The sequence below is a fragment of the Ovis aries genome, chromosome 3, assembly GCF_016772045.2.
Source record: "Ovis aries strain OAR_USU_Benz2616 breed Rambouillet chromosome 3, ARS-UI_Ramb_v3.0, whole genome shotgun sequence".
NCBI classification, from domain to species: domain Eukaryota; kingdom Metazoa; phylum Chordata; class Mammalia; order Artiodactyla; family Bovidae; genus Ovis; species Ovis aries.
Genome location: NC_056056.1, coordinates 132,393,072 through 132,418,775, shown reverse-complemented (window position 1 = coordinate 132,418,775; position 25,704 = coordinate 132,393,072). Strand labels below are relative to the sequence as shown.

General features: G+C 49.4%; 1 long non-coding RNA gene across 1 annotated transcript; it reads right to left on the bottom strand.

Annotated features, from left to right (window-relative positions):
* Positions 1–18,746: 18,746 nt before the first annotated feature.
* On the bottom strand, positions 18,747–25,622 carry LOC105611015 (uncharacterized). The gene is made up of 3 exons (XR_001434355.4): positions 25,432–25,622; positions 20,923–22,414; positions 18,747–20,766 (listed from the first exon to the last, which is right to left on the bottom strand). It is a non-coding gene; the product is annotated as an uncharacterized LOC105611015 (long non-coding RNA).
* Positions 25,623–25,704: the final 82 nt, after the last annotated feature.

The window sequence follows — 25,704 nt, the reverse complement described above, 5'->3', positions numbered from 1 at the left end:
GTCCAGGTGAAAAAGAGGAGAGAAAAAAGTCCCCAGAGTTTCCCCACTAAGGAAGATCCTCAAATCACTGGGCAAGTCAAAGGACTCTGGGAGTGATGCTGAGCCACCTCCTGTTTAAGGTGGAAGTCTGCATAGTGTGACTCTCTGTTCAGAGTGGCAACGTGGTATTCTATAGGGTTGCAAAGACTTGGACACGACTGAGCAACTAAAAAACAACTTCTGTAGGGAGTATTCAGTTCAGTTCAGTCACTCAGTCATGTCCGACTCTTTGCGACCCCATGAATCACAGCACACCAGGCCTCCCTGTCCATCACCATCTCCCGGAGTTCACTCAGACTCACGTCCCATCGAGTCCATGATGCCATCCAGCCATCTCATCCTGGGTCATCCCCTTCTCCTCCTGCCCCCAGTCTCTCCCAGCATCAGAGTCTTTTCCAATGAGTCAACTCTTCGCATGAGGTGTCCAAAGTACTGGAGCTTCAGCTTTAGCATCATTCCTTCCAAAGAAATCCCAGGGTTTATCTCCTTCAGAATGGATCTCCTGGCAGTCCAAGGGACCCTCAAGAGTCTTCTCCAACACCACAGTTCAAACGCATCAATTCTTCGGCGCTCAGCCTTCTTCACAGTCCAACTCTCACATCCATACATGACCACTGGAAAGACCGTAACCTTGACTAGACGGACCTTTGTGGGCAAAGTAATGTCTCTGCTTTTGAATATACTATCTAGGTTGGTCATAACTTTTCTTCCAAGGAGTAAGCGTCTTTTAATTTCATGGCTGCAGCACCATCTGCAGTGATTTTGGAACCCCCCAAAATAAAGTCTGACACTGTTTCTACTGTTTCCCCATCTATTTGCCATGAAGTGATGGGACCGGATGCCATGATCTTCGTTTTCTGAATGTTGAGCTTTAAGCCAACTTTTTCACTCTCCTCTTTCACTTTCATCAAGAGGCTTTTTAGCTCCTCTTCACTTTCTGCCATAAGGGTGGTGTCATCTGCATATCTGAGGTTATTGATATTTCTCCCGGCAATCTTGATTCCAGCTTGTGTTTCCTCCAGTCCAGCGTTTCTCATGATTCTGATAAAAATCAGAAGCCTTGGTTTCCCTGGTGGCTCAGTGGTAAAGAATCTGCTTGCCGATGCCAGGGACAAGGGTTGGGTCCCTGGTTGGGGAAGATCCCACATGTCTTGAGCAACTAAGCCTGTGTGCCATGACTATTGAGTCTGTGCTCTGGAGCCAGGAAACCGCAGCCACTGAGCCCAAGGGCTGCAACTAGCGAAGCCCGTGTGCCCCAGAGCCCGAGTTCTGCAACAAAAGAAGCCACCACGATGAGAAGCCTGAGCACCACAACCGGAGAGAAACCCAAGCAGCAAGAAAGACCCAGCACGGCCAGAAATAAATGATAAATAAATTAAACTTTTAAAAAGAAAGAAAAAAAAATATCAGAAGCCTGCCCAAGTTTAAGGTGGAAGGGGACTGGCCACAGCCCAGTTTGAGGATCGTTGGATTGGTCCTTGGGTGACTCTAAGGATTGGATCCAGGCGGATCCCACCACCCCATAAAATGACAGGCTCTTAGAGAATTGGGCTGACCAGGGTCAAGATTTTTCTCTCACCTACTCCACTACTTCATGACATTAAAAGTTCTTTGAATAAAGAACAAGTCTAAATTGCAAATACTCTCAGGAAAGAGAATTGAGTGACTTAGCTCCATTTCTGAGAGGAGGAAATGCCTTGTTCTGCCAGACCAGACAAAACTAAAGTGAGCTTCTGGTCCCCCCACCCCACCCTGAGAAGGGCAGTGGGGATGGTAAAAGTATTTCTGCCCCCCTAAACCCAGGGATGATGTGGGAAAAGGCCACTTAGCCATACCCAGGTCCCAAAGACCTCTGAGGCCAGGTGAGGGTCTAAAAAGAGGATCTGAGACAGATAAGCATGAAGCCTTGAGCTGGCAGAGTCAGTTCAGGAAACTGGTGCTGGGGGCAGAGAAAGGGCAGGCAGGGGAGGCTTCCAGGGGAAGGCAGTGAGTCAGAGGAGGAGAAAAATGAGACTGAGCAGGTCTCTGTGTAGAGACGGAATTGGCAGCAGAGAGTAGGTAATGGCTGGGATGGGGCAGGGGGTGCGGAGGTGAGGAAAGGGAGGGGTGGCAGTGGCTTTGGGGGAGCTCTCTGCAGAGGGTAGCCTTTCGAGGTGGTGGCCAGAACTCTGGGTCTTAAGAGCAGGAAAGCAGGTTATATTTCACATCCTTCTCTGAATAGAGAGATTGGATTTGGTCAAGAATAAGTCCCTAGGAAGCAATTGTGAGCACCCCGCCCGTCCATCTTGTTGATGAATATGGAGTGGGAGCAAAGTTAGGAGTGTGGGCGTCTGACAGGTCTTTATGATTCTAGAATCACTTATTACACCTTCTTCCTCCTCCTCTGCCTTAGCTAATGGGCTGTGGGTACCCACCGCGCAGAGGGCAGCAAAACTCTCATTGTGGGTAATGCAGAAGCTGGGTCCTGCACTCCTCGCCTTCTGAGGAAACTACTTTTTTGAATTGTTTGTTTTTTCAGCCCTAGAAGGACTGAAACTTTCCCCCTGCAACTTCTGGGTCCCTCCAAATCCTTCATAGCCAGCAATCCTGAGAACCGGAAGTCTGGTCTGTTCCCTAACATTAGCCTTCCTGTGCGTGGCTGTCTCATTGCCTCTTGCCCAGAAAGACGGTTTCTGGATGTACCTTTCTCAGCAATCCAGCTTCGCCTCTTGGGACCCTCATCTTGGAGGCTGGAACCATCATCGGGTCAGTCATGTTGGGCCGGGAATCTGGGTGTCATCCTGGATTCCTCCATCCCATCAACCTCTCTGAGCCAATACTTACTGAGCATCTTCAGTGAGGCAGGCCCTGTTCATGGTGCTGAAGACCACCAGGTGCAAAACAAATCCCTGCCCTTATCAGCTTGTGAATCAGTGACCTGATGTGTGGGTTCCACTTTCAGAGTGTGTTACCCTCTTTTCTGCTGTTACTGTCCTCAGTACTCCCCATCACCTGGAACCCTCTGGTTAGTCACCAGGATGGTCTTACAAACCCAAGTCTACCCTTGTTGGTGCTTTGCCAAAACCTCAAATGAAGACTTAACTTTAAAAAATTCAGAGTGAAAAAATCAAGTTGTAAATTATGTCATAACAATTGGATGGTTTTTTAAGAAGCACTGAAGCAATATAGTATGCTATTCATGGATCTATGTATGCGGTTAAAAAAACAAAACAAGGAATTTATGATGGTGGGACCTTGGGTAGGAAGGAGAGTGGTACTAGGAGCGGAAAAAGGAGCTTCAGTTTTATGTCATGACCTGTTTATTTTATTTAAAAAAATTCCAAAGCAAAGTTGATGAAATGTCAGTAGTAGCTTAATAAAACCTGAAGTCTGGATGGTGGGTACAAGAGTGTGACATTATTCTATTTTCTTAAATTATACAAAAACTTTTCAAAATTTAAACCATAAAATCCTCAGGAGTCCTTCACTGTCCCCACTCCTTTAAAAGACTACTATCTTGGGCCTTCATAAACTTGTTTCAACCTACTCTTTACAATGAAGGACTGGCCGTTTCCCAAAGATGCCACAGGTGCCCTGGCCCCTGGGCCTTCATCAAGGCTGCTCTCTTCTCCCGAATACCCTTTCTTGATTGCTACCTCACCCCTGCCCCCTGGTTGGTATAGCAAGCTGGTTAGAACTGGGAAGGTAGAAACAGTACGGGAAAGACAATTCTTAACTGACCTGGTTTGTATTTCACTGCAGCTAGCGAGACAGATCACCTGTTTCTTTTTATTTAAAATCTGGTTTGTTTCAAAACTGCTATCAGTGAGAAGGAGGTGGAAAGAGTTAAGACCCTCCACAGAGCCTTCCTGCCCTCCCCTCTCCCCTAAATAACCCAGCCCTGAGGCAGAAGCTTCCCAGCAGAAAAAGGAAAACTGATAACCTCATTCCCTGGTCTGGCTTTGTTAGGATTATCATCTGGTGTTCCCTGCTGCTGCCGGAAGAGCTGCCTTAGTGCAGACCAGTGCCATCCCCTGCCTAGAGGGAAGAAACGACCCGAGCCTGATTTGACCACAGCTCCTGGTGGGATGCTGGACAGACTGGCCCAGAACACCCTGCCATGCTGAGCTGATCTGTCCCTGATTTCCATGCACCCTTTGGGATAACTTTGGTATTGCTTCCCCACATCCTCCTTGCATGCCCCCTCACAGACCAGAGTAGGTGCCCCTTATATGCCTTCAATGGCAACTTTCCCTTCCCCTTCATAGCACACATCACCCTGAATTCTAACTGCCTATTATGAACCTGCTTCCTGTATCAAGTCTTGCGCTCCAAGAAGGCAAGGACCAAGTCTGTTTGTTTGCTATTGCATCTTTAGTGCCTGCAACTTTACCTGGCCCATCGTAGGTGCTCAAGACTTTTTTTCTTAATGAATGAGTGGTCTCTGTTACTAGACTGTGAGTATCTTGTTGACAAGGACTATGCCCTGATTATCTCTGGATCTTCAGTGCCTTGTATAGTGCTTGGCACATAGTACGTGCTCAATAATAGCTCCCCCATTTGAGTGACTGGAACTTGGTTTCTCCCCTTACAAGTTGGGTAGAGGAGAGAATCTTTTGCTTCTCTCTCTTCTCCCCACTGTGTTAGGGCTGGTGGTTGAAGCTGTGGGACCCTTCCTGCCTTCAATGACCATAGATTCAAACATTCTAACGGGACAACAGAAAGTGCTAGACAAGTCGCTGGGTCCCGATATCTCTCCTACTGATCACCCCAAATGTGGGTGAACTCCTTCAGAGAAGGGGTTGTTTCAGGGCCCCTCCCCACTCACTTCAATCTCTAGCATCATCAAAGAGCCCAAGGAAATTTAATTTTCAGCCCTTCTTTCTAATCCCAAAAGCATCTGTAGTTTGTACTTGTTCCTCCATAGAGTTGTGTGAGTTCTGTCTCTAACCATGCACTATTTTAGGCAGGTTTAATAGATGATCCTTGCAAACTGACAAGAAGAAAACAGCACATACCAAGAGAAAGCAGAAGAGGATGTTTTCTTTTGTTGTTGTTTTAACCTAGAATTTGTCATCTGGTGCTTGCAAGCTCCTTAGTACAATGAGAAGTGCACTTGATTTCTGCAAAACATCTGAGGAGGCATAAAGTACTCACTCCAATATTCTGGCCCGGGGAAAGTCCGTAGACAATTTTGTTGTTGTTTAGTCACTAAGTCGTGTCCCACTCTTCTGCCACCCCATGGACAGAGGGTCATACGGACGGACAGTCCATGGGGCCGGACAGTCCATGGGGCCGCAAAAGAGTTGAACACGACTTAAAGACTAAACAGCAATGATAACAACAACAAAAGTACCCTGGAATAAAGACCGTGTCTTATTATTTGTATTATTTTTCGAATTCCTCCACTCTAAAGAGTTTGCCAAAGTCCTCGGTTTAAGCCCTGAGTTGGTTGATTTAACTTTGGTTGCGGTCCACTGAGATCCCTGGATCCTTTTAAGCCAAAGTTATGCTCTCCGATGAAGAAACATACTGGTAGGGGAAGGGCCTTTAAATGTGACCCGTGAGAGGTGGTTCTCCTGGGCCTCAGCCTCCAGGCCCGAAGTGTAAGGTGAGAGGGGAGTGAGGAGAGACGACATAGGTACTCATATAAACCGAGCGGGCAGTTCCGGATGGGGTTGGGGGAGTGGGGAGAGGGGAAGAGAGGAGTCTGGGCGAAGGCCAGAGGTGGCTCCCAGGGGAGTCCTCAGAGCGGGCAGCCGGACGTCGCTCCATCCTTCCCGCCTGACGGATGGGTCTGCTGCTCAGGCACAAGCTGTCAGGCCAGGCCGCTGCCAAGGCAGAACAGTGGCGCTTCTGTGAGCGCTGCCCCGCGCCTGGAGAACGGGGCCCTCCAGGAGAGTGATGGAGAAAGCAGACGTCCCGGGCAGGAGCCGTGAGGGGCGGGGCCCGGAGCCGCTGGGTCACAGGAAGCGTGTCCGCCTCCCCGAAACGAGGGCCACAGGCCAGCAGAGTTGGGGCGGCAGGCAACCGTGGGGGGAGGCGGGCGGGGACAGGGTGGGGTGGGGATCCAATTTGGGATTGCTGTAGTTGGGGGCTGCTGTTGAGAGGAAGAAGGAAGGACGCTGAGGAGGGCTGGGCCCCCGCCCCTTTAATAACACGAGCCATTTGCCTTCAGTTGCACGGTGTTTGTTTCTGGTCAGACGCCCAGAAACCTTCCCATCTCTTCCCGGACCCCTTCGCCTCCGTCAGCTCTGCTGGCATTTCCCGCCGGGCCCTCCATGCGGGCGGGATCCCTACTGCTCTCGCTCGGACCTGGGGATCCACGAAGCTCCGCGATCCGCTCATGGCCCGGCTCCGACCCCGCCCGGCAGCCGCCTCCCCCTCAGCGTTAATTAAAACTTGCGAGATGGAGAGGCTGGCGCGGGCGGCTCCGTTTTATTTGCAGCATCTTTCATGCTGCTGACGATCGTAAAGGGCTTTAATATTGAAATATGGGCCATTTTCCCAGCTCCAGCCCTCGCCGCGCGCTCCCTACACCCCCACACCCAGCCACCCCGCGCTTGATGAAAGAGCCCCTGCAAATCCATTAAGAAGAGATAATTGAAAACTCCGGGGTAATATTTAAGGCCGCGCGCCGCCGACGCGGGGCGGAAGGCCCGGCTGCGCCCGTCGTGCCCATGAGTGCCGGTGTGCATAAGTCCCTCGCGATCCAGACCGCCAAGGCCCTGCGGCCTTTGCCTCCGCGAGGCCTCATCCCGGTACTCGCCTCCCTCCCAGCTCTCAACGGGTCTGCTCTGCGCTTCCTTGGCTCTGAAGAAGACTTGCCTCGAGAGACTCCTAGTTCCATAAAGTGACAAGTCACACTTGTGAAAGATGGCTCAGAGGCACGTGTGCTACGACACAGCTCTGGCCCTACTGGTCCAGCCTGAATTTGATGCATAGTCAGAGGAATTGCTTAGTGGCTCTGGGCATTGCATTCCCTTCTGTCTACAGTGTTCCTCCTGCACTTGGCTCTTCCTCCAGCAAGATCCAAAGTAATGGTGCCCCTGGGGTATGGAGGGGGCAGAAGAATAGTTACCCCATGATCTGAAAGAGATGGGAATACCAGACGACCTGACCTGCCTCTTGAGAAACCTGTATACAGGTCAGGAAGCAACAGTTAGAATTGGACATGGAACAACAGACTGGTTCCAAATAGGAAAAGGAGTACATCAAGGCTGTATATTGTCACCCTGCTTATTTAACTTCTATGCAGAGTACATCATGAGAAATGCTGGGCTGAAAGAAGCACAAGCTGGAATCAAGATTGCCAGGAGAAATATCAATAACCTCAGATATGCAGATGACACCACCCTTATGGCAGAAAGTGAAGAACTAAAGAGCCTCTTGATGAAAGTGAAAGAGGAGAGTGAAAAAGTTAGCTTAAAGCTCAACATTCAGAAAACGAAGATCATGGCATCTGGTCCCATCACTTCATGGCATCTGGTCCCATCACTTCATGGCAAATAGATGGAGAAACAGTGGAAACAGTGGCTGACTTTATTTTTCTGGGCTTCAAAATCACTGCGATTGGTGATTGCAGCCATGAAATTAAAAGACACTTGCTCCTTGGAAGGAAAGTTATGACCAACCTAGACAGCATATCAAAAAGCAGAGACACTACTTTGCCAACAAAGGTCCGTCTAGTCAAGGCTATGGCTTTTCCAGTAGTCATGTATGGATGTGAAAGTTGGACTATAAAGAAAGCTGAGCGCACAAGAATTGATGCTTTTGAACTGTGGTGTTGGATAAGACTCTTGAGAGTCCCTTGGACTGCAAGGAGATCCAACCAATCCATCCTAAAGGAGATAAGTCCTGGGTGTTCATTGGAGGGACTGACGCTGAAGCTGAAACTCCAATACTTTGGCCACCTGATACGAAGAGTTGACTCATTGGAAAAGACCCTGATGCTTGGAAAGATTGAGGGCAGGAAGAGAAGGGGACAACAGAGGATGAGATGGTTGGATGGCATCACTGACACAATGGACATGGGTTTGGGTGGACTCTGGGAGTTGGTGATGGACAGGGAGGCTTGGCATGCTGTGGTTCATGGGGTCTGGAAGAGTCATACATGACTGAGCTACTGAACTGAACTGAACTGAACCAGAAGTGATCCTTTCTGCACCTAGTGATGAGGATACAGTGGCGTACCATAGTGTTCCACTTTTGTAGGTGTTCTCAATCTTCCATAACAAACATTTTTACAAAGTAGCTCAAATATCTTCCTTTCACTTCACCCCTTCTCTCAAGGATGGGTTGGCTACCTGTTGTCCTGTATGTACATTACTGACCCTTGGCACTCTGTTTTCCCATTACTGTTGAAAATCTGTCCTCCACTGGGCTATGGCAACTTGAGGAAAGGGATCAGGTCTAAATTTCTTCCTCAGTCCTTGCTCTGGCCGAGGCCCAAGTATATAATATGTGCTCAGTAAACAGCATTGAGTTGACAGCTGTCTCTGTCCTAGAGGTCTCCAGGGTTTGCAGATCAGAAAGCTAACACTTGGGGAAGGGGGCCAGAGGATGGAAGAGAGGCAGGGTCTGCGAGTCTGGTTCAGTGTTAATGTCTGTTTCCCACAGAGACTGGCTCCAGACTGTTCCCAGTGTGGGATGAAGGGATAGGGGAAGGGCTGAGGACCCTGCTGTGCACTGTGGTATAGGAATCCATAGGTTTCTACCCATGTCGTTTGAGCGGTGGGTGTTCTCTACCCCATTTGGTCAGACTCTGTGTGAGACTAGTTCTGCTAGGAGTTAGGGTCTGCTGTGACTGTGAGTGCCCTCTGTGTCTTGGGTGGGGAGGAGGTGAGAAGAGAAGGGAGGAGGCTATTTTGTGCAAAAGGCACAAATGGTTTAGGCATTTCTATCCATTCCCTCCTGGCCTCCTACCCTCTGTTGGGCCTTTCACACCTCTTGCTCCAGACCTCCCCACTATAGTGCCCAGCACAGTGCACACAGGAATGCACCACTAAAGGGGGGTGCTGTTTCTGCTCAGCTCCCACCCCTACCTTGGTCTCTGAGGCCACAGTGGCAGATACTCCATATGGCCAGTATGAGGCATAGCCATCCAGCTCTCCAACTCAAGAAGTCCTTGTTAGAACCACGAAACATCAAAGCTGGGAGGTGTGGACAGACATTGGGTCTAGACCTTTCTTAATATCTCTGGGGCAGCTGAAACCCAGAAAGGGTGTGTGTGTGTGTGAGGACTCTGGGGACAGAACCAATGCTGGATGGAACCCCAGCAAGTTAGTGGCAGAGCTCAAAACCTAATTTCTTGATCTACGATTAGTGTTTAGGGTTTTGTTTTGTTTTTATTTTTTGGCCGTGCCATGAGGTATGTGGGATCTTAGTTCCCCAACCAGGATTTGAACCCTCGCCCCCTGCATTGGAAGTGTGGAGTCTTAACTGGTGACTGCCAGGGAAGCTCCTGCAAACATTATCTCACTGAATTCTCACAAACCTATGGAATTGTATTATAATTCTCACCTGCACATGGGGAAAATGAGGCTCAGGGAGACTAGCCATTTGTCTAAGTGACACACTGCTAAACAACAGAGCCAGGATCTGAAACTTAGCTTGACAGGCTCAAATTCCAGTGCACATTTCTCCAGTGACTCCCTCCTCCATCCACCCCCCACAACACACACACACACACAAACACACACACACACAGCCATGCTGGGCTGGTTTCCCAGACACTCACTCTTCATCCCTGGAACATCCCCAGTCAGAGATCATTTCACCTCCCCTGCCCAGCGCAGGGCTCTTTGCCCCAAATGAAATAGCTGGTGATGTTCCCACTATGGTCTTGGGCATGGGACTCCATGAGCTGAATCCATGCAGAGCCTGGTCTCCTGTACACAGCCCCGCTCCTGTCTGTGGCCACTGAGGCCTCTGCCATAAATCCCCAGGTCTCAGCTCATAACCATTAGCAAGCGATTGGACTCATCAGTATGTGCTTATGAGACTCAGGTCAGATAAATGGATTGCCGGAGGTCAGGAACAAGGGATCTCTTCACCCTGCCTTACGCCAGAGGTGTCCCTGCCCCCATCCGGAGGCTGGAAAATTCCTCTTGACTTACAGCTTCAGTACGAAGAAGGGGTGTTATAAAGATGTATCCCCAGTAATCCACATTTGTGGGAAGAAAATGGCCTGGAGATATAAAACCTCAGTTGTCTCATGGTCATTGGGGCTGGAGTTACCTACAGACTCACACACACGGCACATCCACAAACGTGTACATTCTCACACTCCATCTCGGATCAAATCCAGATTCTTCAGCAACTGCCCCCAACCCTGCCCACCCCAGGGCTGGCCTCACACTGTCCCACCTTTGAGGTGTTCTCTGGATCAGCACTTCTTCAACACCCCTGTGCCTACTATGCATGACTAGAGGTCTTATTCAAATACAGATTCTGACTCAGTAGATCTAGACTGGAACCTGAGATTGTTTTTCTAGCCAGTTTCCAAGTGAGGTCACTTCTCCAAGGATGTTAAACAATGGTCCTCCCCTATTGAACGAGTAGGAGCGGGGGAAATGAGGGTGTATAGTTTGGAAAAACTCCCCACCCCCACTCCCTGCGATGCACACTCAGGCACTGAGCCAGTTCTAGAATGCTGTTCTTTCACTCTTCACGTGGCTCCTTATTCCCCCTCAAATATCAGCCTAAATTCTCTGCTTCCCCAAAGAAACCTTCTCTGACCCCGCTTCAGTGTAATGGGGCCCCATTCCACCAACTTACCCTACCCTCTTCTTAGCAGGTATCACAACTTGCGTTTATGTATTTACTTACTTATGTTGGGGGGGCGGTCAGTCTCGTCCCCTGAAATGTAAGGTCTCAGAGTTCAGGGATCATGCCTGCCTTGTTCACACATGAATGCTCAGCACCTGATGCCTAGCATGGAATAGACACTCTAAAATCTTAACAAATGAATGAATGAATGAAGCACTTTCCTGATGATAAGTGGTGTGGGAAACAGTATCTGAATGAGGGGCTGATGTTATAGACAGTTAGAGAAAGATTGAAGGAAAATGAGAAGCATGGTATGAAAGAGTTGGTATATATGACGCAAGGAAAGGGGAGAGGCAAGTGCATCCGGGTAACAAGTTGGTCTTGTTGGTCACACCTGGCATGACAGGGGTCGGGGAGGGTCCTGAAAGAAAGGTCATCAAAGCCGGGGCAGGTGCTGCAGGGTCTCGAAAACCATAGTGGGCAACAGGAAGGCTACGGTCCTCTCCACACCTCATGGACAGGCACCTGCACTTATTCTTTCCTGTACTTGACAAATTCTTCCTAAGCCTGCGTCACATGCCAGACGCAGAGCTGGGTGCGCATCCAGGGATGAACACAATGGCTCTGCTTCCTGCCCTCATGGGGCTGACAGTCTATCAGGAGAGACTGAGGTTAAACAAACTAAATCATTAGAGTTGGGCTAAGTCCACAAAGAGGTACATGATGAGGGACGTGATGGTCGGAAGAGGAGCTTCCCTAGGGGATGACAGTCAGCAGAGTCTGAGGGGTGGGGTTTGTCCTCCCCAGCCCCCCGTCTGCCTCAGCACTCGCCCTGGACTTCCCGCATTCCACTGCACTGCCCCTTTAAGAGGCGCGCCTCTTTCCTGAGCAAAGGAGGTTCCGGGCACACAGCCGAGCCTGCCAAGGTTGTGGGTTATAAATCAATGCTGGCACTCCCTTGGCAGTGGACTCTCCTCTGAGCTGCCCAGATGGCGGGCAGGCCTGGGGCTCCAGGGGCAGCCAGACACACGGGAAGGGGGAGGAGGGCAAAGTGGGGACACAGCTGGGCCCTGGGCCCCAGTGGCAGCTGCCCACCTCTGCCTAAGGACCTTGGGCCAGAGAAAATGCCAAGGTCCTTCTATGCTGATTACAGAGACTTTCTGACTCCTGAGTCACAGGCTGGCACTCGCCTTTGGGGTCGTTGCCTCACCCCTGTCAGTAACCCAAGCCTCACAGATACCCTCTGAGACCAAGGGTCATGGATTTTCCCTTTGGGATGACCTCTTGGGGTCACAGTCGGCTCCAGTATCCAATCTGAAAGTTCTACCTGTGGTCTGACCCTCTTCTCTCTTGCTGTAGCCAAGAGGTGCTCTTCTGCATTCTCTGAAGGACAGCAGCTTCCCATTTGCGGGGGGAGGGGGTGGTGGGAGGGCTCTGGGCTCTGATTACATGCCCCCTCTGCCTTCACTTTACACCTCCCGGAAATGCAGGATAGTAAGGTTTCTCAAGGTTAAGCAGAGAGGGTGGAACTCCGCCCTCTTGGGGGTTGCCATCCCTCAGCCACCCTCACAGGTGCTGTGACAGGGGGAACATATGTCGATTCCACCCCTGAGGACAGTGACGACATCTCAGCAGACACAGCCCCACAGAGCTGGGCTCAGCAGGCCTTGACAGAACTGGAAAGTCAGCCCCTCTCCCGGGCCTGGGCCTGGGTCTTCACTGTGTGCCAAGGGATGGAAGCAAAGCCTGGAGACCCCACCCACAGAGCAGTAGGCAGGCTTGACTGCTCTTGCTCTCCCCACCCACCTCTAATACCCACCAATGTTTCTAGAACAGTGGGGAATTCCTGGGTTATAGAACAATAGATATTTCCTGGGATGTTCTTGTCCTCCAATTCTCCCGTGAAAAATCGGAACGCACAGGGCCTTCAAAATCCTCTTACACATTCATTGTACTGATGAGGAGACGAGACTCAGAGAAATAAACACAGGCCTTTGAGCATCAAGGTTATTTCTGCTACCCTACATTTGCCTCCTGAATAGAAACCCCTGCGCCACCACTAAGGACACATTAGGCTCCAACTGTAGTAGAACAGATAGAGGTTAGACAACAAGCTGAACTTTCTCAGAATAGTCGGTCACAGAGACGGATGAGAGATGAAATAAAGGAATGGAGTTCTCCCCAAGAGTAGAGTGGGAGCGGGTAGAGATAGACTCAGGACTTGGGCTGGAACTGTGCAGAAAAGGAATGTAGAGAATGGAGGAGGAAGCGGCTGGTGTGGAGCCCGGAGCCAGGCAGCTCGGCTGTGGGGCTTCCAGGGTTCCTCCCCGAGGACCTCCAGCCTCCACCCACCCCAGGCCTCTGGGTGTCTACAGAGTTTAAATTCAGGCCTTACTTCAGCTGATTCTCTTGGCTTAGTCCTTGCTCTCCCGGGATGGCTTATCTAGCTGCCAGAGTCATTTGCCTTCTCTAATTTGTGTTTAAATTAAAGTTCCCACAAACCGGGGCTTAATGTGCTGTTTCCAAGCGCTCCCAGGCCCCCCGCAGCTCTGGAAGTCAAGGGCGGCTGGCGGGAGGGGGCCATTGAGCTCCCATGGAGGCTGATCCCACTGGCTGTGGGGTCCTGGTGCGGATGATCCAGCTGGGTCTCTCTGGTTCTTGTTGTTCTCTCCAAAATGGTGATATGTGGGGCCAGGGTATGGAAAATCACGCCCACAGAGGGGTTGGGGAACAACAGACCTGTCTATGGACTCCTGGCAGGTGTTCACCCTTTTTCAGAACCTTGTTAGGATGGCAGGGAAGGCAGGCAATAAGAAGGGGTAGAAAATAAGGAGAAAGCTTAAGCCTCCTTTTTTTTTTTTAAACACTTACACATAGTGCTACACTATGTATCTGCACTTCCTAAGTGAAAAGTGAACTTCGCTCAGTTGTGTCCAACGCTTTGTGACCCCATGGGGTATACAGTCCATGGAATTTTCCAGGTCAAAATACTGGAGTGGTTAGTCATTCACTTCACCAGAGGATCTTCCCAACCCAGGGATCAAAGCCAGGTCTCCCCCAGTCTCCCACATTGCACACGATTCTTTACCAGCTGAGCCACAAGGGAACCCCAAGAATACTGGAATGGGGAGCCTATCCCTTCTCCAGAGGATCTTCCTGACCCAGGAATCGAACCCAGGTCTCCTGCACTGCAGGAGGATTCTTTACCAACTGAGCTGTCAGGGAAGCCCTTCCTAAGGACCTCATAACCTTAAGCTTACTTCACTGTCTCCACAACCCTCTGAGGGAGTGTTGTTATTATCAGCCCCATTGTTACACCTGTGGAAACAGAGGCACAGAGAGGTCAAGTAACATGCTGAAGATCACACAGCTTAAAGTCTGGCTCCAGATTTCAGTGCTACACTGCCACTTATCCCGAGACTTCTCCCTGCCAATCTCTTGATTACAAAGTGAGGCTTCTCTTTGACGGACAGCAACTGAAGAAGAGCGATGCTCCTTTCCGGTTCCTCTTTCCCTCTCTGGGCCACAAGCTTCTCTCCTGTAAAATGAGGACAAGGCACTTGAAGGAATTAAGGTGGTGAGGAAGGCTTAAGGAGACAGCTTGTCAGAGCAGCCGCCACTGGGTTGTGATTCCCAGGTGGCTCAGAGGCAACGGATCCACCTGCCAGTGCAGGAGACACAGGAGACAGGGGTTCCGTCCCTGGGTCGGGAAGATCCCCTGGAGAAGGAAATGGCAACCCCCTCCAGTATTCTTGCCTGGAGAATCCCCATGGACAGAGGAGCCTGGCGGGCTACAGCCCACAGGCTCGCAAAGAGTCGGATACCACTAAGCACGCACTCAGTGCAACTGTGAAGGCTTAAGAAGATAGCTTGTCAGAGTGGCCACCCTAGGGTTGGTCCTCAGTCATAATCTCCTTCCATTTGGCCCAACCACCAGGCCTCCTGCTGCCCTTTCCTGCACCACCTCTTGATTCTGCTTTCCAGAGAACTCCAGGCCGTGATTCCTCAGCAGAGGAAAACCGTGAAAACCCTCAACAGAGAGTCGTCCCCCATTCCTTGGTCCAAAACTCTCTCTTCCTCCAGGGAGCCCTTGGAGAAGAAGAAGAAAGCTCACCTGGAACCCCAACCTGCCTGTCCCCACCACCCTCACCTCCACCCAGACAAGCCAGTCAAGGTCCCAACAGCAAATCCATGACACACTCGAAAGGGTTTCACTGAAGAGAGTTTAATGATACGATTTTCAAGGCACAGATGGAATGAAGGGAGCCAATAAGGGTTGGTGAGGTACCAAGGAGAGTTGAAATGGGGTCAGGGAGAGCGACTGTCCAGCCAAGATGGGGCCGTTGAGGAACCACAACCCCTGCCAGAGCTTCAGGCAGGTGGGCGGGCGAGACCGCAGGGGACGGGAAGACAAATATCTCAGCTCCTCGCTCCCTTCCCTGCCAGGACCCCTGCTGGCCAAGCCTGACCGGTTGAGAAGTCAGGGACTCAAGCGATGCCGTGTGCACCAAGCAGCCTCCGGGGCCAGGGCGACCCAGAGAACAAAGGCGGTGAACACCATCACCCCGCCTGCTTCACCGGATTCCCTTAGTACACTGAAACCTTATCTCTGTGGCTTTACTGCCATTCTTGTCATTGCCTGCAGCCCAGCAGGGACCCAGCTCACAGGAAGATGGAATCAGGCAGAAAGAAGCTGGACGGAAGGGGCTGCACCGATCACAGGGCGAGGAGAGGAGGAGGGCAGTTTTGGGGGTAGTGATATCAAATGGTGACATGAGGCCAATTCAGTACTTGATACAAACCACTGATCTCGCTCCTGCCTCCCCTCTCCGGACTGCAGCCCCTTTGGGGCAGGGATTTTGTCTTGCCCATCCTGGACATCCAGCATGGTGCCTCTGAAGTACATAATCAGAACTTATTGAACCAATAAGGGGATAACCAGTAAATGAGTGAACAAGCCTATTCACAGCTCATGTGCACACCCTGGGCCCCCATCAGAAAGCCCTGGTGAGTGAATCACACGTAACACTCCTACAGGAGCTTTATTTCAACCGTCTACCACCTCAGATTTTCCGTGCAGCCGTTCAGCCCCTGGCCGCCCGAGCCCACGTCTGTCTCTGAGCTGGCCAGAGGCTGTGCTTTGACAGCCCCCATTCAAACGTGCCGTGACTTCATTTGGCTCCTCTTGATGAGGGAATTGGGGAAACAGCAAGTGACTTCATTTCTCACAGCAGCCTTCCTGTGGGCTTTCTCCGGAGAAGTCTTGATCCATGGCAAACAGTCTGTGGTACTCCCGGTTGGAGCCCCTGGCAAGAGATGGGAGACGGGAGTGACAGTGCCAAGGAGGAGCTGAAGGATCGTCACCCTGGGAGCCACATCTCTGCCTTGCTTTTTCCAATGGGCCATAAAGACTGAGGGAGGCAGGGGGAAGGGGGCGGAGGCAGCCGGGAAAACACACTCAAGTTCCCAAATGGAGTCACTGCACCAGGCCCACCTGGTGGAGCGATTAAGCACAGACTCTGGGGGCCAGGCGGCCGGCTGGCTTTGTAATCCCTGCCCTGCCACTTGCCGGCTGTGCGACCTTGGGTAAGATGCTTCACGATTCTGCCTCAGTTTCCTCATAAAAAACATATGCGGAGAATACTAATACCTACTTCGAATGGTGGTGGGCAAGAGATGAGTTTAATAGCCATGAAATATTGAACAGAATACATGATCCATGGTCAGCTCTACATAAATTTCATTATGTGTAATTGATCGGGACACTCGGGTTCTAGCCTCACAAACTTTTTTTGGGTAGTAAGTCTAGCCTTGGATACTTCTGTTTGCTGTGAGAAGTGAACAAGTGCGTATGAAAATTAGAACTTGTTAGAGTTTTTATTTGTCGTCAAGCTTGTCTATGTTCCTGATTGAGCAGGGGTTGGCGGATGCTGTCAGTCCTCAGGTTCTTGTTATCTGCCTTGCTGAGGTCCCCTTCTTGTCAACATCATCAGCTCTTTGGGTGGTTAAAGCTTTTGCTTGACAACATCCAGACCTCTCGCGGTCCCTCCCACACAGCAAGAGCTGGAAGAGCTTGGCTTTTGAAAGCAAAACTGGTCCTTCCCTTCCTACCCACAAGGCAGGTGTAGCCAGTGGACACAAGTTTCCAGAGAGGAGAGGGCACCTCCATGTCAGCCCACTTTGCCTCTGGGCGGGAGGGTTAGAGGCCAGCCTGGGGCAGGACAGCGGAGAGTGGCCAGATCCTCTGGGCCAGGGCCTCAGAAAGAAATGTATTTGTCTTTGTCCTGGAGAGCAGGGAATGGAAACAAACCCATTCCAGAGTCCAATACGAATGTGCTACCACTTACTACTACCAATGTGATCTCAAATAGTTACATAATCTCTTTAAGTCAGTTTTTCTCATCCTCAAAATGGGGATGGTGGTGGTTTAGTCACTAAGTCATGTCCAACTCTTTGCAACCCCATGGACTGTAGTCTGCCAGCCTCCTCTCTCCATGGAATTTCCCAGGCAAGGATACCAGAGTGGGTTGCCATTTCCTTCTCCAGGGCATCTTCCCAAGCCAGGGATGGAACCCTGGTCTCCTGCATTGCAGGCAGATTCTTTACTGACAGCCACCAGGGTAGCCCCAAATGGAGCTAATTATATGTAACTCAAAGAGTTGAAGGGAATTTCCCTGGCAGTCCAGTGGTGAGGGCTTGGTGATTTCACTATCATGGCCTGGGTATAGTCCCTGGTTGGGAAACTAAGATTCTGCAAGCTGGACAATGCAGCCAAAAAAAAAAAAGGATGAAATCAGTGAGATATATCAGTCCCTTGGTACATGGCTAGTCCAATATTTGGTAGTTGTTATTAGCTGATATTTTGTGTTGTTTGTACACCACCCCTCTGAGAGATGGAGAAGTAGCGCTGTTTTCCAGACTGCAAAAGGTGGTGGCAGCAAAAGTGATTTACAACTCTGCTTTGTTTACATTTTTGTTATGGAGCACATAGTAAGTACATCATTTGTTCATTCATTCGTTCAACAAATATTTGCAGACCTTTGCTTTACAACAAATGTTTACAGACCTTCGTCACTTCGCTCACTTGCATCTATCTTACTCTCACCATTACGGTTCATGAGGGCACGGGCAGTGGCTCATGGGGTCACTGGATCCTTTGTGCGTATTTGCTAGGTGAGTGAAAGGGTGGAGCTCCAGGTGTGCAACACTGAGATGGGCTAAGGAGGTGGGGGCAGGAGGCCTGCATTCTAGGCTCCATCACTCCTCCCAGAACAGAATGTTCCTTTGATCTTGGAGCCTGCACACAACCTTCCTTCAGCTGCGAGACACTGGAGGATCACTGGAGACTGGACTCAGGGAACCTCTTCCCCAGTGGGTGGAAGTCCATTCGTCTACTCTGTGTCTCTGAAATCCCTGGAGAAGGGTTTGCGTTCCCAACTCTGAGGAGCACAGCAAATGACTCAAATAACAATGTTACAAAAACAATGACTAGAGAATGGAAGGAGGTGCTCTCCCTCAGTCACTTACAGAGGAAGGAAAATGCCAGCTTATGTATATTCAGCTTATGCACGCGTTAGTTCTCAGTCCTGTCCAACTTTGTGATCCTATGGACTGTAGCCTACCAGGCTCCTCTGTCCATGGGATTCTCCAGGCAAAAATACTGGACTGGGTTGCCATTTCCTTCTCCAGGTATTTTCCCGACCCAGGGATCAAGCCTGGGTCTCCTGCATTGCAGACAATTTCTCTACTGTGTGAGCCATGTATATGTAATTACAATTTATGTAATTAACACAGAAGAAGGCATGTTCCCAGGATCCTGCCTTCCTGGATATTGGGGAGTCTCATATGTAAGACATACCAGGTTCTTTTTTTTTTTTTTTTGGCAGAACTGGAGTTTTTATTTTTTAGAACAATTTCAATTTTTATTGTTACCAATAATTAACAATAAAACCAGTAATGCCTCCACATTTAAAAAAAATTTATTAGAGTTGATTTACAATATTGTGTTAGTTTCAGATGCATAGCCAAGTGATTCAGTTATATGTATATATACACTTTTTCAGATTCTTTTCCATTATAGGTTATTACAAGATATTGAATATAGTTCCATGTGCTATTCAGTAGGACTTTGCTGTTTATCTGTTTTATATATAGTAGTGTGTATCTGCTAACCTTGAACCTGTAGTTAGCCCCTCCCCTTTCCCTTTTGGTAACCATAAATGTTTTTCCGTCTGTAAGTATGTTTCTATTTTGTAAATAAGTTTATTTGTAGTAAATTCCTCATATAAGCATATAATATTTGTCTTTCTTTATATAACTTACTTCTCTTAGTATAATCTCAAGGCCCATCCATGTTGCTGTAAAGAGACTTCTTTCTTTTCTATGGCTGAGTAATGTTCCTATATATATATATATATATATATATGCCCATTTTTGCCCACAGATCTCATTCTATGTGGTCCAAGCTCTCTAGAGACATAAGAGTTAAGGAAGAATCATAATATTCAAAAGGTAGAAAGTGAAAGTGACAGTCACTCAGTTGTGTCCAACTCTTTGCAACCCCAGGGACTACATAGTCCATGGAATTCTTCAGGCCAGAATACTGGAGTGGGTAGCATTTCCCCTTTCCAGGGGATCTTCCCAATCCAAGGATCAAATCCAGGTCTCCCTGACAGCCCAAATATCCATCAGCAGAAAAGAGGATAAACAAAAGTCGTGTATCCATATAATGGAATATTATTTAGCCATAAAAAAGAATGAAGCATTGATACCTGCTACAACACGGATGAATCTGGAAAACACTGTGCTAAGTGAAAGAAGCTGGTCACAAAAGACCACATAGTGTATGATTCCCTGCATAGGAGATTCCAGAAGAGAGAAATCTGTAGAGACAGAGAGCAGACCAGTGTTTGCTCACGGCTGGCAGGGGTATGGAGCGATAAAGAGAGGGCGGTGAAACACCTCCCTGGTGGTCCAGTGGTTAAGACTCTGGGCTCCCAGTGCAGGGGGTGTGGGTTCAATCCTCAGTCAGGGAACTAGACCTTGCATGCCACAACTAAGACCTGGCACAGGCAAATATGTTTTTCTTTAAGAAAAATGGGGGAGCGCTAACTAAAGTGTATGAGATTCCTTTTAGAGGTGATGAAAATGGTCTAAAATGGACTGTGGAGATAGTTGCACGTATCTGTGACTCCACTAAAACCACTGAATTATATACTTTAATGGCAAATTGTATGATGTGTGTGAATTATATCCCAAGAAACTTGTTTTAAAAAAAAGAAAGGGAGAAGTGGAGATGGGCAGTTGAGATGGAGCAGGAAGGCCAAAACGAAGCCCAGGCACTGTCTGTCCTGGCAGCCCCCCAAGCCAGAGCCTGCAGATGGCACCGGCAGTGTTATGGTAGCCCCCAAGCCACGACTCAGGAAGATAAATTGGCCCCAGAGGTATGGGACTGGGTCCCTTCTCCCCTGACAGCTCCCTTTCTGTGTTTTTTCTGGCACGAGAAACATTCTGTCTTCTTGTATAAATAGGGGAAATTTATTACAGTTTTCCCCCTTCTCCTCCCTGGTGGGCTACTAGGAAGGGGCTGGGGTGGGGGAAGGAGGGAGACATACATGTGGAAAGACTAGAGGGAGGCAGGGAGCTTGGCTCTGGCCCGGCTCTGCTCTGTGTGTTGGACCATCTGGGTGAGAAGGCGGCTGGAGCAAAGATGCAGCCCGTTGGTTCCCAGGCCCAGGGAGGTGGGGCTCCGAGGCAGACATCCAACAGGAGGACGCAGGGGAAATCAGGGAACTATGGCTTGGCCATCCCAGAGATTTATCCGAGGAGATGCAGGCCCCCCTGCCTGGTTGGGGTGTTTTTGTCCTTGTGATTTGTTGAGGAAGCTGATATGGTGATTAGAGAACTCATCCTGGATTCAGCAAATGACAGAAAAACTGTGTGATCTTAGGTAAGTCACTTCCTCTCTCTGGGCCTTGTCTGTAATTAAAAAAAATAGGGGGAGGAGATTGAACTTCCAGGGGGTTTCAAACTGGTTTTCCTTCTCCAAATAAAACCTTATGTAGCAACCCAACATCTAACTCGGGTGTCCTGCTGAACTTCTTAGGTTGAAGTGAGGGTGGGGATGGAAGATACCTAGGTCCCTTGGTGACAGGAAGGGGCTTCGCCAAGCATAGATGATCTCCAAGGTCCCTTCCATCTCTGTTCTTAGGTGGGAAGGTATATGGAGAAGGATGATGGCAAAACTGCTATTAAAAAAAAAAAGTCTCAAACACAGTCACAAATAGAAAACATGTTTATTTATCGTATGACGGTCTGGAAGGGAGCCATCCTGGACGGCAGGTGGCTCTGCTCGACCTGGTCGATCAGGACCTTGGGATCCGATCCTACCGCGGTTTCGCCCTTAGAAATTTCTCAACTGTACAGTCTCAGGTACATCAGCTCCAGCTCACGAAAAGAAGCACTTACCAACATCTTGAGGCTCTGATGCCATTCCTCGACTTACATTCCCCTCTGGCCCCTCTGCCCAGTGGAGTGTCCAGCTGGGGGGTTCTGTGCCCTCACAGAACAAGAAGAGAAGGCGCTTAGTGGAGGGCCGGCAAGTCTGAATCCAGGGCTCAAACCACCCCCAGCTGAGCGGCCCTCTTCTTCTGCCCCTCCTCCCTCTGTGGAGGAGAAATCAAGTCCATTGTCCAGAGGACAGTGTGATGCCCAATAAAGTCCCCCATCCACCCCAAGATCAGAGTCCCAGGAAGTGACTTGGAGGCCTCCTCTAGGGAGATTACCCATCTTTTTCACAAAGATGTGAGAAAAGCTTCTGTCCCTACTGCCCCCTGCCCCCCCGCCCCCGTCTCACCTTATTCTCCAACTCCTGTTCTGACTACAAATAGTGGGCAGCAGGATGACCAGAACTCGGAAGGGAAGGAGAGACCAGGCCGGGGAGCTGTGTTTTGCAGGTGCCCAGGTATGGTTTTGGTGCCAGGCAGACCCAGTTACCACGTGCATGACCTGAGGTGGGGATTCAGTTCTCAGAGCCTCAGCTGACTCCTCTTGATGTAGGAATGAGCAGCTCACTTGTCAGCGTCACCGTAGGCATGAAACAAGAGTAACAGATCCACCTGGCACAGTCTGCACTAAGAAACGGTAACCGATTGTACCTGGTGCCAGAAAAGCGAATCTGATCCAGACCCTCTGGCCTCTCCCAGCCTTTGCACGGCCAGTATTTTCCCCCCTGCTCTACCAATGCACCACTGCCATCCCTCTCCTTCACCTCCTATCTTCCTTCCCCTCTTATCTAAACCCTGATCTGTACTTCCCTCCTCCAGGAAGTCTTCCCTGACTGAAACATTCCCACTCCCCACCCTCATCTTCCAGCAGCCCCATAGTCCTGGCCTCGTCCGTGTCCCAGCTTTACGTGTGTCCTACCTAACCCTTCAGAAAGTCCCACCTCTCTGTTCAGAAAATGTGCAGCAATGGAAGGAAGTTAAGATTTGTCATCAGGCAGGTCAGCATTCAGATTCCAACTTTGCCACTTTGTAGCTTTATGATTCTGGCGCGTTACTTCATCTCTTTGGACCTCTGTTTTCTGGGCTCTCTCCAGCGGGGTCAGGGATGTGGAGGCTGGTACCTGGTTAGACAGTACTTAGTAAACTTCAGTCCCTTCTGCTCGACCCAGTCTCCCCCAACCCACACTCCTGGGGACTGATTCTCTACCACAGGGAGGTATTAGACCAAGAAAGCAATCCTCCCATCACAGCCCTCCAGAGGAAAAGGAAGTGACTTTCCTTTGTTTGAAGTCTGTGGGCACTGAGAGGGGACCACCCACCCAAGAGCCAAAGCAGAGGCCAGGGAAGAACTCAGGTGTCCCAGCTCCCAGGGCGCCGGGTCTCACTCTCCCCCTGCCCTCACCACATGCACCCGGGTTATTAGACCAGATCCAGGGATGGGGTGAGAGGGCTGACCCGTTCATGATCCCAGAGAACCCACTGAACCCTTAACCTCTAAGAGGTTCCATGACCATCTCCAAACTCCCCAGCTCAGAAAAGCTACATCAGAAACAACTAGCTTTGTACAGTTTGTACAGTGCTTCCCACACAACTAACACTGTTCTAGACACTTCACACATATTAACTCACTTAATCCTCAAAACAGCTTATGAGCTATACCTAGCCTATGAGCTAGTACAAGTAAATCCATTTACCAACTAAGGCAATTTCAGTGTGGAAAGGTTAAGTAACTTGCCCAAGGTCATACAGCTAGCATGAGGAAGGGCTGAGGTTCAAAGCCAAGCAGCCTGTCTCCAGAATCTGTGCTTTTAGCCACTATGCTAGTTTCTTGGTAGTTTCTAGGTGCCAAGCATTGTGGAAACAGTACAGATATTTCATCTCATCACAAACACCCCACTGAGATAGCTACTTCAGGACCCCCAGCGGCTTTGCTTCACATCCCACCCTCCCCCAGCTCCTCCTTCTCTAGGGGTGTTTTGGAACTACTAGCACCTTCCTTCACAAAGCTACTTTACCCTCCTCACCAGCGCCCAACCTCGTGCCCCAACTACTCCCATTCACTTCTGCCTCTTCCTCTCGCTCCTCGCTTCTCAGCCCTCCCTCTCTCCACAACATCCACAAACCTTTCTATCCCTCCTCCTCAACTCCCTTCTGCCCTCCCCCAAAGCTCCAACGGGATCAGATAAATTTCACCTAAAAAGACCGTCAGATGGTCCCCAATCAGGCCCCCACTGCGCCTGGATCTCATGCCCCCGGGGAGGCACCACAGGGACTGTGCTGGAGTCAGAAATAAAATCCTCCTCGTCCTCCCCCGCCCCCCACTTCCCATCACTCATCTGGGAATCTAGGGCGAAGAAGGGAGCTAAAGTGCAGAGCGTTCATTTAATATTAACAAATTGAAATGAATTCTTTTAATGCCAATTAACTTGGAGCGGCCCCTTATTAATAGTAATTTAGATTCATACTTGGGAGAAGCAGGGACGGGGGTTGGGCCGAATGTGCCCGGAATGTCAATGTGACGGCAGAGCTGGGGACTGAGCGGGGAGGAGCAATGACAATGTTACTTTGGCCAAGTTGGGCTGTTTCCCTCAGAGGCACAGACAAAGTCAGCAGAGGCGGGGCTTCGGGAAATGAAATTTCTCTCATCATTTGATTTTGGTACCCGCAATGGATCGGAATAGGCTGCAACTGTATCACACTACTTTGATGATTTACTTCACAGTAATGCTAGAGAGAATGTCCTTGGAGCTGGGATTTACCCCAAACTCTCCTAAACCAGACCCCACTGACCCGAAGTGATCTAGTCCCCAGGCCAGCCCGCTCATTCTTTGTGTCCATTCAAAGCTAGAGCTAGAGATCAAAATGGGGTCCCCCAACTCCTGCCCCCTCCACCTTAATCAGAAGTAAAAGAGGGAACTACATGTTGTGTCTCTCTTCTGGGACTCTCTCCCTGGAGGCAGGAGTCCCAGGAGGCTGACCCTGAGCTCACAGTTTACATTTAAGGGAGGAAAAAAAATCTGTTGTTACTTTGCTTAGAATTCAGGGTCAAGATAAGAACTAAAAATTCAACTTTGTGTCCTAAAGACTTGCCCAGAATAGAGCCAAGGAGAAAGAGCTTGGTCCCAAACTAAAAAGTCAAATAGCAGTTCTGTTTTCCCTGATTTTGCTGGCTTGGGGAGTCGGACTAGAGGTGCCCAGAGCCTCGAGTTTAAGCTCTGACACAAGTAGGACATTTTCTTATCAGGTGTCCCTCCTTGCCCAGGGATGAATCGAATTTGATGCTGGGAATTGTGTAAGTTGGGGGTGGGAGTTCTGAAATGGAGGAGGCAGGAGGGCAAAGGGGGCTGAACAAGGGTAAGGAAATACACAAAATGGTGAAGTGTATAACATTAAAATCTTAAAGATGGTTTAACAAACTAAATTTTAAATTTCAAGAACAGGTCAGGCTTTTATTAATAGAAGAGGTAAACTACATCAAAATTGAAAGATAAAAATTGAAGACAACGCATACAACACTTGAAGTAAATTGTCCTTCAAAAAGAGGGGTCAGAATGAATCAAAAGAGACCTCATTCACACCCCCACAGAGTTTCCCAAACAATAAATTCATTTACAAAACAAAAAGAGAAATCAACACAAAAGTAACCCTTGGTCCACACTAGGAGGAAAAAAACCATTGCGTTGATTCAGTAGCAGCTGAAAACTAATGAGGGAGGAGAAAAACAAATGAATAAGCTTGAAATATGTTAACCGGTTCTTTGTAAATGCTGAAATTGGAAGATGGGGTGGAGAAAAGCACCAACTTGACACCATCAGAAAAGTGAAACTTGCAAAAACAAAAGGGTAACTCATCTCTAAAGTAAACTCTCTTCAAATAGAATGTTCCTCTCCAAAAGAAGAGAATAGAAAATTGATCCTAAAAGTACTAGTCGTCCTCTAAGGAAAGTATATTAACCTGAACTTAATCTTTCCCCAAATCTGAAATTATATATTAAAAAATACAAAAGGATTATATATTTTTTTCAACTAAGAGAAAAAATCATATTCAAACTGTCTAACGGGACAAGCAAGGCAACGCTTTTTGCAGGTGCCAGAAAGGATGGGGGAGGGGGTGGGTGAAGGATGGAGGACCCACTTACCTTGCTCTCGAGCAGCGGCTGTTGGACAGAAGCGGGTGAGGGACCCTGCAAGTGCCTGCGGGGTTGGGGAAACAGAGGATTCGGGGATCCCGGTGCCCCGCACGAATGAGGAGGGTGGAAGTACTAGGGGCACCCATTTCCCCACCTTCGCCCGCCTCCCTCCCTCCAGTACCCAGGCCTAGAGAGCTACTGAAAGTTACAAATTGCTTCCATTATTAGCTCATCCCGGGCGGCCTGGTCATTGGCCAACACCGGACCACGTGGTCCCTCGTA